Source organism: Balaenoptera physalus (assembly GCF_965194825.1).
Source record: "Balaenoptera physalus genome assembly, chromosome: 9".
Classification (NCBI taxonomy): Eukaryota; Metazoa; Chordata; class Mammalia; order Artiodactyla; family Balaenopteridae; genus Balaenoptera; species Balaenoptera physalus.
The window spans coordinates 33,909,688-33,926,944 of record NC_138888.1 but is presented as its reverse complement, the minus strand read 5'-3'; the positions used below and the strand labels follow the sequence as shown (position 1 = coordinate 33,926,944).

General features: G+C 36.9%; 1 long non-coding RNA gene across 1 annotated transcript; it reads right to left on the bottom strand.

Annotated features, from left to right (window-relative positions):
* Positions 1 to 1,225: 1,225 nt before the first annotated feature.
* On the bottom strand, positions 1,226 to 2,683 carry LOC309667000. The gene is made up of 2 exons (XR_014267463.1): positions 2,307 to 2,683; positions 1,226 to 2,251 (listed from the first exon to the last, which is right to left on the bottom strand). It is a non-coding gene; the product is annotated as an uncharacterized lncRNA (long non-coding RNA).
* Positions 2,684 to 17,257: the final 14,574 nt, after the last annotated feature.

Genomic DNA, 17,257 nt, shown 5'->3' with positions numbered 1-17,257 from the left:
ACTTTGATCAAAGTCAGCAAAAAGAATGACAAAAGTCATAAAAACTAATCTTGGGGATTTTCTAAATATAACTATACATCTTACATTACTTGTAGAAATAAATAAAAGCACATGTAAAGAACATATCTACAGTTATTACAGTAATCCCTTAACTTTTTTTTTTCTTAAATAGAACCTCTATTCCCAGAAATTTTATTTATTTTTCTATGTAGGTTTTGCTGAAGTTTATGGATCTGGAGATCCAGGTGTCTTAAATGACTGTGCCTGTGAGTATTGAGTAATGTGTCCCAACCAAGAGCATTGTCAGATATGGGAACTGAACACTTGTTTTGAAAATATACCTCCCAGTAACTTGCTCTTGATGGCATCTGGAAGACACTTGTCATGTGGTTCCATCATGCACAGTTCAGACACTTTTTCATCTGGAAGCATGAGAAATATTGCCTTTATAGATCTGATTAAATAATGAACAATTTAAAAATGCTACATCAAAGTTGTAGATGGTTTTCTATCTCCCATTTCTCTGATGCTAGCAATAACCACACCGCCTTATTTCAAATTGACTTCCAGAACTGACAACTGTGTCCGAAGAGGGAAAAGAGTTAACATTCTTTTTTCTGTCTTTTTGGTTTTAGCAAATCACTTCAGGTGAGCTGAGGCAAAGCTCCAGTTGGAACAAACTTGAGAACACTAGGCGAATATTGCAGTACAGGTTAAGGATGGTTTGTGTTAAAAGTTGACAGATACTTTAAGTTCTCTAGGGACTGAAAAAGGCAATTCTGTTTACAGTTCAAATGAATGAGATATAAGGATTTGCTCCAGACCTTTTAAAGTTTTAGAGCCAAAATTCTTCAGTTTTTTAAAAATACATTTTAAACCACATGTAACAACTATACAGAACAAATAAACATGGATTTGTATATGACTGTCTTAGAGGAAAGAATTAGAAGGATTAGGGATATAGGAAACATCATTTAGCATAGAAAAGAGTTCTAGGAAGGACACCCCAACACTATACTATCTTCAGGCTAAAGCATGCTTAACATTTTCCAGAAAGGTATGGTTCTAACCTTTCTTAAAATCCTCCAGAAAAGCAGGCTCAGCCAACTATCCAATAGTCAAGATACTGTGTACTATATGTTAAATGAGTTACTGCCCAGTCAGGCCGTTCATTAATTTATTTACATGAAGGAGAAAGGACTTAGAGGTGGTTTGTGCCTGGCTGGGTCGTAGTGTGAAGCCATGCAGAGATAGACCTATGGACTCTTTTTATAAAATACCCCACAAACCAAGGGTGGCTCCGGCAAAGCAGTTCAGTGCTTTGGTTTAAAATGTGTCTAGAGAGGCACATCCCAGTTGTTCATTTTTTCAGAGCAACACAGCATGAAGCAGACACAGTGAAGAGTGAAGTAAATGCAGTATCATTTTGTTCTCTAGTGGTTCTGTAGCTTTATAAGCAACAAGAGAAGCTACCCTTATTCTGAAATAATACTTTCATGAAGGGCACAGACAGCAGAAGCAGCGTGAGGGGGGCCCACTCAGAGAGTCGTGGTAGACAGCAAGCTTTAGGGAAATGTTGGACTAAGACCTGAAAATTATTTGTAAGCATATATCAGACAAACAACAGGAGGTGGGCAACTGGGTGGGGATGTTGAGTATTCTTCATAGACAGATGGAATCATAATCCAGTGATATTTGAAGTATGGCTGTTAAGATTATTTTGTACTGGTAAGGGATGCAGACAATAGCCTATTTCTTAACTCTATGATCTTAAAAAACTAAACAAACAATCAAATGAACAAAACAAAGAAGATTAATGAATCTTAAGGCAAAGAATGGTATATTTTATTTACACCATGTATTTCAAGAGTTGTGTCCCTCCTACGTTGTTTCCATGGCAGTTACTTCTAACATCAGTTGTGTAAATGAAGGTCAGTTTCTTACTTTAAGTTTAGAGATTAGTTTGATTGCCTGAAATGTGAAGAATTAAATGAATAAAGGAATACTCAGAGGTCTTTTTTTTATAACGTGGGAAGATAGCATTACATTTGGAAAACTTTAGAAAGTAATTCTTCAGATTTCTTAAGGTCAATAGATTTCAGAAGTGTTCACTTATGAGAAAGACATGGAATGTCTTTGATAGGTTGGCATAAGTGACTACTATTGCCCTCGTTCTGATGTTTCTTGATGATTTTAAGTAGAAATTTTTTGGTAACATAAATTTCAAGTATATGAAAGGCTATACAATGGCCTTTCAATATTTTTTGTTCTGCTTATAACAGAAATGTTAGTTTCAGATATTGAGCCTTTCAATATATTTTTTGTTCTGCTTATAACAGAAATGTTAGTTTCAGATATTGAACCAAGAACCTTGTCTGGAACAACAGACATGAAGTAAAATGGATCTTGTTTTCTATGGAATTGCTAAAGGACACATACATTTTTAATGGTATTATTTTAGAGTATTAAACTGGATGTCAGGGTTGGACTGGTTCTTCAGGCTCTGCAATTTTTCTTTTCTCACAGTCAGTACCTCCATTAACTTTGCTCTAGTTCTGGTTTAACCATAAGGGAAGAAAGAGTAAGGATTGCTCCTTCGGTGGATTGAAGCTCAGCATCACCACCATGACCACCAATCTACCTCTCACCTTTTCATTTCTGAAAACTGGGATTCTGCTTGCTCCTGTTAAAGAACTCATTATTGTTTATGGATGCAAATGTATTCTTTCAAATTTACTATCTCAGTAACACTACTAATATGGATATCCATGTAAGAAAGTTGGGAATTGTCCTTAACTCTACCCTCTACCTCTTATCTTTCATTTAGTTGTTAATCAAGTTTCTATGCTTTTTACTGCAAAAGTTGGTCTCAACTATTCATCCCAACTCCTTTTCTCGTAATCATAGGATTTCATCATTTGTTGTCTGGTCATTTGGTATTACCTCTTATAGAGTTCTGTTGCTTTCGGGTTTCCATTTACAATTTATCTTTCAAACCATTCCCAGAAAAGTTGGAGTTAATATGTGAAGTGGCAAAGATTCTTGACCCAGCTATCAGACCACCTGAGTTAAAATCCTATATATATAAAAAAAAAAAAAAAAAAAAAAATCCTATCTATGCCTTGGCAGCCTGACCTTGGATAAGTTGCTTATCCACTCTGTGCCTCAGTTTCCTGTTCTATAAATTGGGGGAGGGGAAAGAAGAAGAAGAACAAGAACAAGAAGAAAAAGGGGAAACATTGAAATGGAGAAGAATGTTGAGAGTTCATGTTAGATGCTCTTTCTTGTTTTAATAAACTACAAGAGGAAATTAACTGTTGAGATAAAGGGGCAAGAAAACTTTAAGCTTGAATGAAGTGGAAAAGAGACTTGGAAAACCTGATAAGACTAGTGTAGATAGATAATTAGTGATGAGTCAAAGTACTGGCATTCTTCAATCAATAAACAATTAAACCTATTATGTTTCATGTCCTATATTGAGCAGGACTGAGACCATTATACCTGACAAGTAATACAAATCTATAACCTTATGTCAGTCTTTTTATTCTAATTTTTTGACCAAGCTACCTCAAAATGCATATAAACAATACCATCAATCTAAAATATAAAAATACTCATAAACAAAGACAAAATTAAGTTAAAAAATTGTTGTGAAAGTAAGTATTCCCCTATAACATATAGCTGCTATCAGTGTCAGAATCTATTATTTTGCTATTTTGTTGTCCAGTAAAGGGAAAATTACCTCTGGCAATATCACTTTCTTTATTATCTCTGCTGATGTTATCCAGAAAGCAGAATATTTACTCCTTGTACTAAAGCAGAAAAAAATGTCTGCTAAGGTCTGCTCAGAGGTTTACAATATATTCTAAAGTCTAATTTTGCAGCTAGAGATTTCTGACCCAATTTCACAATCCTAAGAAATTTTAGGCCTATGGCAACAGTCTTAATCTAATGCATCAGGTTTTAAATTCAATCACAATCTTATATTCTTCTTCTTTCATATGACTTTTCTTTAGCACCTTGTCAGTTTTCTCCAAAAATAAGCAATATTATATGTCAAAATTACAATATACTTTTGGACCTTGTGAGAAGTTTATTATTCAATTATAAACAATGTCCATAACAGCTAAGAGGGTGGATTTAGCATCTGACAGACCTGAAATAGAATTTTTTTCCTGGTACTTATTAACTGTGACTTCAGATAAGCTATTTAAACTCACTGTATTTTAGTTTCCTCTCCAAAAATGGGAAAAATGGAGTAATGTAAGAACTAAATAAATTAACAGATAGAAAACTCATAACAGTGCCTGGCAATGATAAGAACTTGATAAATGTTAACAATTTATATTGAATATTTGCCTTGCTTCTTGTTTGTTTATCATACAGACCATCTTCCTATACATAGGGAATTCCCCATCTAAAACCCCTTGGGAAGAGGGAGAGTCAACTGTCTTATATAGAAGTTTAAATGGCAAGTGTTTATGATGCTTGCATGTCTAGCCTCCTTTGTACTTAGGCTTAGAAACCTGATGCATGTAGCCAACATTTTAAATTATGAGATAATGATGCAAAGAAATGTACACAGAAGTGAATGTATTCTGTAGAAGACCAAGACAACTGTAGCAGCAACAGCCACCTTCCAGGGCAGTAGCAGGGGTCCTGCCTGACAGTGACTTCCAGAATTGTCAGTGGTGTTTCTTGTGGCTTTGAAGGTTCAGCAGTGACAATAGCGGCACAAGAAGTGGCCAGTTTCTAGGGTATGATTTGGCTGCTGCTCTGGTTGTGTGGCCTCTGAGTCTGTTCTCCAGCCCCCTTGGCATTTCTTTCAAAACATTCTTTTATCTTGAATCAGCCAGTGTCAGTGTTTGCCGCTTTCAGTGAAGATCCCTCATATAAAATTAAGACCAGAAATGTTTGCAGTCAACAAGCATAAGGGAAAATAGGGGGTAGGGTGGGAAAAGAGCACATGAACACATGCACGTTGAAACGTCTGAGATTTGTTAACTGACCTAAAGGCAGAATAATTCTAGCAAATATTAAAAGGTAAAACTCTAGTGGCCAATGGCATGTGATACCTGAACCACTAATTAAATTATCCCTTGGGGTTATCTACTATAAAATAACAATTCAAAGCAAGGCTGTGAGGCACCAGTGGCTGTTACAGTGAAGTATGAAGGGCAGTTCGATGAGTATGAGAGATTTTTTTTCCTAAATGCATGGACATCTTAAAAAAAGTGAATGGCTTACTCATTTTCAAAATTCTTGGCTTAAGGCACAGTCTGTAAATAAGAGAATCTTTATGTCTGTGTTAAAAGAAAAAAGAAACCCTATAATCTTTTGTTGCACAGAGCTAATATATTGAAAACTAAACAAGTTTGAGTCTGTGCATTGCTGAATTACATTGGGTGAATTCATTGTTCCACTGGCTTTCTTGGATGAAAGTTAGAGCACTGTTTGAAAAAAAAAGTGCCCATGAACATTGGAATTGAGATGTTTGGAAAATTCAGAGAAGCATGGGCCTCCAATGCTTTCTGAGCCTCCTTTGCCTGCAGAAAGCTACCACTCCTCTGTTTTGATGTGGTTGCCCCTCTCTTGCTTGTCTCACCTAAGAGATGAATGAAGGAAGGAGGAAGCCAATTCTACTCATGTCCCTATCCCAATAGTTCCCTCATCTTTAAATCAATCAGAAAAGTTAGATCCCAGCATGCTTTGGGGCACAATTACAAACTCAGATCTTACAAAGCTTTGTGCATACATGCATGCACACACACACACAAGCACATAAAGAGTTGTAAGATCTTGCAAATTTGTGTAGTAAAAATCTAATGAACATACGTGGGATTGTTTTCTGAGGGTCTAGATTAGAAGTGGCCTGTAGACAAAATCTGCTCAACTAACTGTGTTTATAAAGAAAATTGTATTGGAACACAACTTTGCTCTTTCAATTACGTATTGTTTATGGCTGTTTGATCATTACAATAGCAGAGTTTAATTGTCGTGATGGAGACTGTCCCACCTGAAAAGCCAAAAATCTTTACTATCTAGACCTTTCCAGAAAAAGTCTGCTGACGCCCTGTTTAAGCCAAGAGAAGAGAACAAAGTTTTGAATCAGCCTGGACTTATTGATTTGGGTTGGCCACACTGGCAATTCTGGAGCCAATGTGCTACTTGAGCTGTTGGAAGTAATCTGAATTTTTAACTTCTATTTTGCATTAGACTCAGTAGTGACAGACTCTACATTATGTTAGGTGCCAGAAATTCCTCCAGTATGATAGAGCAGAAAAAACAGTCTCAGTATTGAAGATGTTAGACATTTTGAAGTGGATTAGGGTATATGAAGCACTCACTTCCTCCCTAATCTGTCACATCCTCCACCCATGTAAATGTACAGAAGCCTGTAGTAATATTTCATTTTCTGAGGCAAAATGGGGCTGGTTACCATAAAAGGTAGTAGGACTGTCTTAGAAATTGTATTGGTCATACACACAGGTGTTGTGGTGGTGCTTTTGTTGTTGTTTTGAAGTGGCTAATTGACCATGGAATTTCTAGCACTGAAAGAGATGGACAATTCTTTAAGGCCCTACTTGATTTATATGTACCAAAAACTCTGGGTCTGAAGAACAGAGGCCCAACTTGAACTCATAAGACCTGAGTCTATTTACAGGTTGTCAGTCCCTGGATTAAGGGAGGTTAGGTCTGTGGAAGGAGGACCTCTTAGTAACAGCCCAATACACAGAATACCATTAACCAGGATAATTGTGCTCTGTGGAAAGAGGAATTTCCAAATGAATCAGGAATGATTGGACCACAGCCTGAATGAACACTGGTTTTAGGGGACTAAGTATGCTGATGAGCCACTGGGAAGAGTTAAGATTTAAGGAAGTTATTGATAAATAGAATTCTGACCCATGAATACCTCTCATTAGGCTCAGATAAATCCATCTGTATTCATTAGGATTGTGTATGCCTGCAAATAATAGAATAGCCCAATTAGTGTGGTTTAAATAAGCAAGCATTCATGTTACACTTATCCCAAGAGGTGTGGAGGTAGCAGATATCAATTGAGTTGAATAGTTCTATGGTGTCAGAGGTTATGGCTCTGTTTCCCTTTGCCATTCCCTCATGTCAAAGGACAGCCCCTGCAGTTCCTACCTCTACATTCATGTTCAAGACAAGGTCAAGGTAAGGAAAAATGGCTAATCTTCTGCCTATTTCCCCTTTTATAAAACAAATAATTTTCCAAGAAATAACATCAATCTGACTCTGCTAAGAGATCATTTCTAGGATTGTGTAGTATGTATTCACCCTGACAATAAGAAAGTATAGGAAAAACAAGGAAGGTTTGTCATGATACGTTCAGTTGGGCTGGGCTCATTGCTCCCCTGAATTAAAATGAGGACATTAGCAAGGATGAAGTGGGGCATGGATGTTGTTATCAACCAATAAATGCTGCCACAACATGCCATATTTATTTTACCAGATCTTGAGTGTATTATTAGAATACATGTATTTAATAACTAGCAACACCTCCTATTTACCCATCTGAACCATGAAATATAGGTTACTAGAGTAGGGAGGGCCAAATTAAATGCCCTGGAGCTTTCCCTTCCTAGCAAGGTAATAACTTGAAACCAACACCCTCTCCCTGGGGGGAATTAATACCATCATCAAAGATTTGAAAGGACCCCAGGAAGCCCACCAAGGCACCATGCTTCCTTTTTAATGTTGGGAGATGTAAGATACAATGATTTGTCCTGTCCTTTCAAAAGGATCTACTGGCATGTCCCCCAAATTTCACTAAGACAGAGACCCCTGAATTTTTGTAGTTTATTTCTCCCCTTTGGGAACTCATTTGTGTTATCAGCACTTCCGATTTAGTTGCCTCTTATTGCTTATGCGGCCCCTTTAGGATGCTGTCATTGATATATAGGAAAACATTATCCTGTTCTGTGGAATGTCTAGATGTTCCAGGTCCACTCAAGCTACATTGTGATAGAGCATGTGTGAGAGAATGAACATAGATGAGGGACAAGATTGCAAATGTATATGCCAAGAATCAGATCAGTGTCCTTAATTATTCTTTAGATTTGAGAGCCTGATTAATCACAGTCACCATGTGTATGTGTGTGTGCGCAAAGACAACCCCAGTATAGAAACATTTATTTCTAACAATTCCTGTATAGTTGGTTACATGGGTTTTGGATTATTCCTAAATAAAAAACATTGTATTCTTTTTTTTCTTTTTTAATATATTTTATTTAATTAACTAATTAACTAATTAATTAATTTATTTATTCAATTCTGGCTGCGTTGGGTCTCTGCTGCTGCTTGCGGGCTTTCTCTAGTTGCGGCGAGTGGGGGCTACTCTTTGTTACAGTGTGCAGGCTTCTTTTTTTTTTTACCATCTTTATTAGAGTATAATTGCTTTACAATGGTGTGTTAGTTTCTGCTTTATAACAAAGTGAATCAGTTATACATATACATATGTCCCCATATCTCTTCACTCTTGCACCTCCCTCCCTCCCACCCTCCCTATCCCACCCCTCTAGGTGGTCACAAAGCACCGAGCTGATCTCCCTGTGCTATGCGGCTGCTTCCCACTAGTATCTATTTTATGTTTGGCAGTGTACATATGTCCATGCCACTCTCTCACTTTGTCCCAGCTTACCCTTCTCCCTCCCCGTATCCTCAAGTCCATTCTCTAGTAGGTCTGCATCTTTATTCCCGTCTTGCCCTTAGGTTCTTCTGACCTTTTTGTTTTTCTTCTTTTTTTTAGATTCCATATATATGTGTTAGCATATGGTATTTGTTTTTCTGACTTACTTCACTCTGTATGACAGTCTCTAGGTCCATCAACCTCACTATAAATAACTCAGTTTTGTTCCTTTTTATGGCTGAGTAATACTCCATTGTATATATGTGCCACATCTTCTTTATCCATTCATCTGTCGATGGACACTTAGGTTGCTTCCAAGTCCTGTCTATTGTAAATAGAGCTGCAATGAACATTGTGGTACATGACTCTTTTTGAATTATGGTTTTCTCAGGGTATATGCCCAGTAGTGGGATTGCTGGGTCATATGGTAGTTCTATTTTTAGTTTTTTAAGGAACCTCCATACTGTTCTCCATAGTGGTTGTATCAATTTACATTCCCACCAACAGTGCAAGAGGGTTCCCTTTTCTGCACATCCTCTCCAGCATTTATTGTTTGTAGATTTTTTGATGATGGCCATTCTGACCGGTGTGAGATGATATCTCATTGTAGTTTTGATTTGCATTTCTCTAATGATTCATGATGTTGAGCATTCTTTCATGTGTTTGTTGGCAGTATGTATATCGTCTTTGAAGAAATGTCTACTTAGGTCATCTGCCCAATTTTGGATTGGGTTGTTTGTTTTTTTGATATTGAGCTGCATGAGTTGCTTGTATGTTTTAGAGATTAATCCTTTGTCATTTGCAAATATTTTCTCCCATTCTGAGGGTTGTCTTTTCATCTTGTCCATGGTTTCCTTTGCTGTGCAAAAGCTTTGAAGTTTCATTAGGTCCCATATGTTTATTTTTGTTTTTATTTCCATTTCGCTAGGAGGTGGGTCAGAAAGGATCTTGCTGTGACTTATGTCATAGAGTGTTCTGTCTGTGTTTTCCTCTAAGAGTTGGATGGTGTCTGGCCACACATTTAGGTCTTTAATCCCTTTTGAGTTTATTTTAGTGTATGGTGTTAGGGAGTGTTCTAATTTCATTCTTTTACATGTAGCTGTCCAGTTTTCCCAGTACCACTTATTGAAGAGGCTGTCTTTTCTCCACTGTATATTCTTGCCTCCTTTATCAAAGATAAGGTGACCATATGTGCGTGGGTTCATCTCTGGGCTTTCTATCCTGTTCCATTGATCTATATTTCTGTTTTTGTGCCAGTACCATATTCTCTTGATTACTGTAGCTTTTTTTTTTTTTCACACACACACACTGTATTTTATTTTTACAAGAGATAAATAGACTGACACCAAGCATTGTACATGGATGACCACAACAAAAGCAACAATGATTGCAATTACCAAACATGAAACACACTCATACTATGTCATAATATTGACATTCAGTCCAGTAATCCTCCACTGTAACAGCTCCTTTACTTTGCAGTGAAAGTTGATTTGTATATTCTTTGCCTCTGAGTCCTTGTTGGATTTTTTTTTTTTTTAATTCAGACAGAAAGTCACAAAAATTATACTCATCCTCATCAGTTCACTCAGTCCCATGTAATTAAATTTTTTTTTTTCATCTTGATCTTTTGTTAGCACTTTTATGAGTTCATCAGTTTTTCATTAGAGTTCTGAAAATGCTTATTCATTCAGTTCAGCAGTACAGTCAGTTACCAGAAACCTGTACTTGTCAGAGTCTTTTCCATGAATTTCTTAAAGATGAAACCCTTTTATAGGAACATATTTGCAAAAGCATCAGAGTACACACAGAACTGTCTGTAAATGACAAAAGACTTAAAAATGACCACAGTTAAAAATTTGATGAAAGTTCATAATAATGCAGTTGACAAGAAAATTAATTATTTCTGAGATATACATTTTAAGGTAATAACTAGGATTATGACTTATAACATTATACCAGAACATATAAGATTTTTAGAAATTTCATGTAATGTCTGAAACGTTTATATTAACATATTTCCATACAAATAACCCAATGAAAGTTTAGTATTAGTTGTTTTGTTTGTTCTTTTTTTATACTGCAGGTTCTTATTAGGCATCAATTTTATACACATCAGTGTATACATGTCAATCCCAATCGCCCAATTCAGCACAACACCATACCCACCCCACCGCAGTTTTCCCCCCTTGGTGTCCATATGTCCGTTCTCTACATCTGTGTCTCAACCTCTGCCCTGCAAACTGGCTCATCTGTACCATTTTTCTAGGTTCCACATACATGCGTTAATATACGATATTTGTTTTTCTCTTTCTGACTTACTTCACTCTGTATGACAGTCTCTAGATCCATCCACGTCTCAACAAATGACTCAATTTCGTTCCTTTTTATGGCTGAGTAATATTCCATTGTATATATGTCCCACAACTTCTTTATCCATTCGTCTGTTGATGGGCATTTAGGTTGCTTCCATGACCTGGCTATTGTAAATAGTGCTGCAATGAACATTCGGGTGCATGTGTCTTTTTGAATTACGGTTTTCTCTGGGTATATGCCCAGTAGTGGGATTGCTGGGTCATATGGTAATTCTATTTTTAGTTTTTTAAGGAACCTCCATATTGTTCTCCATAGTGGCTGTATCAATTTACATTCCCACCAACAGTGCAAGAGGGTTCCCTTTTCTCCACACCGTCTCCAGCATTTGTTGTTTGTAGATTTTCTGATGATGCCCATTCTAACTGGTGTGAGGTGATACCTCATTGTAGTTTTGATTTGCATTTCTCTAATAATTAGTGATGTTGAGCATCTTTTCATGTGCTTCGTGGCCGTCTGTATGTCTTCTTTGGAGAAATGTCTATTTAGGTCTTCTGCCCATTTTTGGATTGGGGTGTTTGTTTCTTTAATATTGAGCTGCATGAGCTGTTTATATATTTTGGAGATTAATCCTTTGTCCGTTGATTCGTTTGCAAATATTTTCTCCCATTCTGAGGGTTGCCTTTTCGTCTTGTTTATGGTTTCCTTTGCTGTGCAAAAGCTTTGAAGTTTCATTAGGTCCCATTTGTTTATTTTTGTTTTTATTTCCATTACTCTAGGAGGTGGATCAAAAAAGATCTTGCTGTGATTTATGTCAAAGAGTGTTCTTTCTATGTTTTCCTCTAAGAGTTTCATAGTGTCCAGTCTTACATTTAGGTCTCGAATCCATTTTGAGTTTATTTTTGTATATGGTGTTAGGGAGTGTTCTAATTTCATTCTTTTACATGTAGCTGTCCAGTTTTCCCAGCACCACTTATTGAAGAGACTGTCTTTTCTCCATTGTATATCTTTGCCTCCTTTGTCATAGATTAGTTGACCATAGGTGCGTGGGTTAATCTCTGGGCTTTCTATCTTGTTCCATTGATCTATGTTTCTGTTTTTGTGCCAGTACCATATTGTCTTGATTACTGTAGCTTTGTAGTAGAGTCTGAAGTCAGGGAGTCTGATTCCTCCAGCTCCGTTTTTTTCCCTCAAGACTGCTTTGGCTATTCGGGGTCTTTTGTGTCTCCATACAAATTTTAAGATGATTTGTTCTAGTTCCGTAAAAAATGCCATTGGTAATTTGATAGGGATTGCATTGAATCTGTAGATTGCTTTGGGTAGTATAGTCATTTTCACAATGTTGATTCTTCCAATCCAAGAACATGGTATATCTCTCCATCTGTTGGTATCATCTTTAATTTCTTTCATCAGTGTCTTATAGTTTTCTGCATACAGGTCTTTTGTCTCCCTAGGTAGGTTTATTCCTAGGTATTTTATTCTTTTTGTTGCAATGGTAAATGGGAGTGTTTCCATAATTTCTCTTTCAGATTTTTCATCATTAGTGTATAGGAATGCAAGAGATTTCTGTGCATTAATTTTGTATCCTGCAACTTTACCATATTCATTAATTAGCTCTAGCAGTTTTCTGGTGGCAGTTTTAGGATTCTCTATGTATAATATCATGTCATCCGCAAACAGTGACAGTTTTACTTCTTCTTTTCCAATTTGTATTCCTTTTATTTCTTTTTCTTCTCTTACTGTAGCTTTGTAGTATAGTCTGAAGTCAGGGAGCCTGATTCCTCCAGCTCCGTTTTTCTTTCTCAAGATTGTTTTGGCTATTCGGGGTCTTTTGTGTTTCCATACAAATTGTGAAATTTTTTGTTCTAGTTCTGTGAAAAATGTCAGTGGTAGTTTGATAGGGATTGCGTTGAATCTGTAGATTACTTTGGGTAGTAGAGTCATTTTCACAATGTTGATTCTTCCAATCCAAGAACATGGTATATCTCTCCATCTATTTGTATCATCTTTAATTTCTTTCATCAGTGTCTTGTAATTTTCTGCATACAGGTATTTTGTCTCCTTAAGTAGGTTTATTCCTAGATATTGTATTCTTTTTGTTGCAGTGGTAAATGGGAGTGTTTTCTTAATTTTACTTTCAGATTTTTCATCATTAGTGTATAGGAATCTAAGAGATCTCTGTGCATTAATTTTGTATCCTGCTACTTTACCAAATTCATTGGTTAGTTCTAGTAGTTTTCTGGTAGCATCTTTAGGATTCTCTATGTATAGTATCATGTCATCTGCAAACAGTGACAGCTTTACTTCTTCTTTTCCAATTTGGATTCCTTTTTTTTTTTTATTATTAATTAATTAATTAATTAATTTTTGACTGTGTTGGGTCTTCGTTTCTGTGCAAGGGCTTTCTCTAGTTGCAGCAAGCGGGGTCCACTCTTCATCACGGTGTGCGGGCCTCTCACTATCGCGGCCTCTCTTATTGCAGAGCACAGGCTCCAGACGCGCAAGCTCAGTAGTTGTGGCTCACGGGCCTAGTTGCTCTGCAGCGTGTGGGATCTTCCCAGACCAGGGCTCGAACCTGTGTCCCCTGCATTGGCAGGCAGATTCTCAACCACTGTGCCACCAGGGAAGCCCTGGATTCCTTTTATTTTTTTCTTCTCTGATTGCTGTGGCTAAAACCTCCAAAACTATGTTGAATAATAGTGGTGAGAGTGGGAAACCTTGTCTTGTTCCTGATCTTAGTGGAAATGGTTTCAGTTTTTCACCATTGAGGTCGATGTTGGCTGTGGGTTTGTCATATATGACCTTTATTATGTTGAGGAAAGTTCCCTCTATGCCTACTTTCTGGAGGGTTTTTATCATAAATGGGTGTTGAATTTTGTCGAAAGCTTTCTCTGCATCTATTGAGATGATCTTATGGTTTTTCTCCTTCAATTTGTTAATATGGTGTATCACATTGATTGATTTGCATATATTGAAGAATCCTTGCATTCCTGGGATAAACCCGACTTGGTCATGGTGTATGATCCTTTTAGTGTGCTGTTGAAATCTGTTTGCTAGTATTTTGTTGAGGATTTTTGCATCTATGTTTATCAGTGATATTGGCCTGTAGTTTTCTTTTTTGTGACATCTTTGGTTTTGGTATCCGAGTGATGGTGGCCTCATAGAATAAGTTTGGAAGTGTTCCTCCCTCTGCTATATTTTGGAAGAGTTTGAGAAGGATAGGTGTTAGCTCTTCTCTAAATGTTTGATAGAATTCGCCTGTGAAGCCAACTGGTCCTGGGGTTTTGTTTGTTGGAAGATTTTTAATCACAGGTTCAATTTCAGTGCTTGTGATTGGTCTGTTCGTATTTTCTATTTCTTCCTGGTTCAGTCTTGGAAGGTTGTGCATTTCTAAGAATTTGTCCATTTCTTCCAAATTGTCCATTTTTTTGGCATATAGTTGCTTGTAGTAATCTCTCATGGTCCTTTGTATTTCTGCAGTGTCAGTTGTTACTTATCCTTTTTCATTTCTAATTCTATTGATTTGAGTCTTCTCCCTTTTTTTCTTGATAAGTCTGGCTAATGGTTTATCAATTTTGTTTGTCTTCTCAAAGAACCAGCTTTTAGTTTTATTGATCTTTTCTATCGTTTCCTTCATTTCTTTTTAATTTATTTCTGATCTGATCTTTATGATTTCTTTCCTTCTGTGAACTTTGGGGTTTTTTTGTTCTTCTTTCTCTAATTGCTTTAGGTGTAAGGTTAGGTTGTTTATTTGAGATGTTTCTTGTTTCTTAAGGTAGGCTCATATAGCTATAAACTTCCCTCTTAGAACTGCTTTTGCTGCATCCCAATGGTTTTGGGTCATTGTATTTTCATTGTCATTTGTTTCTAGGTATTTTTTGATTTCCTCTTTGATTTCTTCAGGGATCTCTTGGTTATTAAGTAGTGTGTTTTTTAACCTCCATGTGTTTGTATTTCTTACAGATTTTTTCCTGTAATTGATATCTAGTCTCATAGCGTTGTGGTCGGAAAAGTTACTTGATACGATTTCAATATTCTTAAATTTACCAAGGCTTGATTTGTGACCCAACATATGATCTATCACGGAGAATATTCCCTGAGCACTTGAGAAGAATGTGTATTCTGTTGTTTTTGGATGGAATGTCCTATAAATATCAATTAAGTCCATCTTGTTTAATGTATCATTTAAAGCTTGTGTTTCCTTTTTTATTTTCATTTTGGATGATCTGTCCATTGGTGAAAGGGGGGTGTTAAAGTCCCCTACTATGATAGTGTTACTGTTGATTTCCCCTTTTACGGCTGTTAGTATTTGCCTTATGTATTGAGGTGCTCCTATGTTGGGTGCATAAATGTTTACAATTGTTATATCTTCTTCTTGGATTGATCCCTCGATCATTATGTAGTGTCCTTCTTTGTCTCTTCTAATAGTCTTTGTTTTAAAGTCTATTTTGTCTGGTATGAGAATTGCTACTCCAGCTTTCTTTTGATTTCCATTTGCATGGAATATCTTTTTCCATCCCCTCACTTTCAGTCTGTATGTGTCCCTAGGTCTAAAGTGGGTCTCTTGTAGACAGCATATATTCAGGTCTTGTTTTTGTATCCATTCACCCAGTCTCTGTCTTTTGGTTGGAGCAATTAATCCATTTACATTTAAGGTAATTATCGATATATATGTTCCTATTACCATTTCTTAATTGTTTTGGGTTTGTTTTTGTAGGTCTTTTCCTTCTCTTGTGTTTCCTGCCCAGAGGAGTTCCTTTAACATGTGTTGTAAAGCTGGTTTGGTGGTGCTGAATTCTCTTAGCGTTTGCTTGTCTGTAAAGGTTTTGATTTCTCCGTCGAATGTGAATGAGATCCTTGCTGTGTAGAGTTGTATTGGTTGTAGGTTTTTCCCTTTCATTACTTTAAATATGTCCTGCCACTCTGTTCTGGCTTGCAGAGTTTCTGCTGAAAGATCAGCTATTAACCTTATGGGAATTCCCTTGAATGTTATTTGTTGTTTTTCCCTTGCTGCTTTTAATATTTGTTCTTTGTATTTAATTTTTGATAGTTTGATTAATATGTGTCTTGCGTGTTTCTCCTTGGATTTATCCTGTATGGGACTTTCTGTGCTTCCTGGACTTGATTAACTCTTTCCTTTCCCATATTAGGGAAGTTTTCAACTATAATCTCTTCAAATATTTTCTCAGTCCCTTTCTTTTTCTCTTCTTCTTCTGGGACCCCTATAATTCGAATGTTGGTGCATTTAATGTTGTCCCAGAGGTCTCTGAGACTGTCTTAAATTCTTTTCATTCTTTTTTCTTTATTCTGATCTGCAGTAGTTATTTCCACTATTTTATCTTCCAGGTCACTTATCCGTTCTTCTGCCTCAGTTATTCTCCTGTTGATCCCTTCTAGAGAATTTTTAATTTCATTTATTGTGTTGTTCATCACTGTTTGTCTGCTCTTTAGTTCTTCTAGGTCCTTTTTAAATGTTTCTTTTTCTCCATTCTATTTCCAAGATTTTGGATCATCCTTACTATCATTATTCTGAATTCTTTTTCAGGTAGACTGACTATTTCCTCTTCATTTGTTAGGTCTGGTGGGTTTTTGCCTTGCTCCTTCATCTGCTGTGTGTTTCTCTGTCTTCTCATTTTGCTTAACTCACTGTGTTTGGAGTCTCCTTTTCTCAGGCTGCAGGTTTGTAGTTTCCTTTGTTTTTGGTGTCTGTGCCCAGTGGCTAAGGTTGGTTCAGTGTGTTGTGTAGGCTTCCTGGTGGAGGGGACTGGTGCCTGTGTTCTGGTGGATGAGGCTGGATCTTGTCTTTCTGGTGGGCAGGACTGTGTCCGGTGGTGTGTTTTGGGGTGTCTGTGGCCTTATTATGATTTTAGGCAGCCTCTGTGCTAATGGATGGGGCTGTGTTCCTGTCTTGCTAGTTGTTTGGCATGGGGCGTCCTGCACTGTAGCTTGCTCGTCATTGAGTGGAGCTGGGTTTTGCCATTGAGATGGAGATCTCTGGGAGATTTTCGCCATTTGATATTACGTGGAGCTGGGAGGTCTCTGGTGGACCAGTGTCCTGAACTTGGCTCTCCCACCTCAGTGGCACAGCCCTGATGCCTGGCTGGAGCACCAAATGCCTGTCCTCCACATGGCTTAGAATAAAAGGGAGAAAAGAAAGAAAGAAAGAAAGAAGAAGATAAAATAAAATGAAGTACAATAACATAAATTTATTAAAATTAAAAATAAAAAATAATTATTAAGAAAAAAAATTAAAAAACAAAACAAAACAAACAAAAACACCAGAGAGAT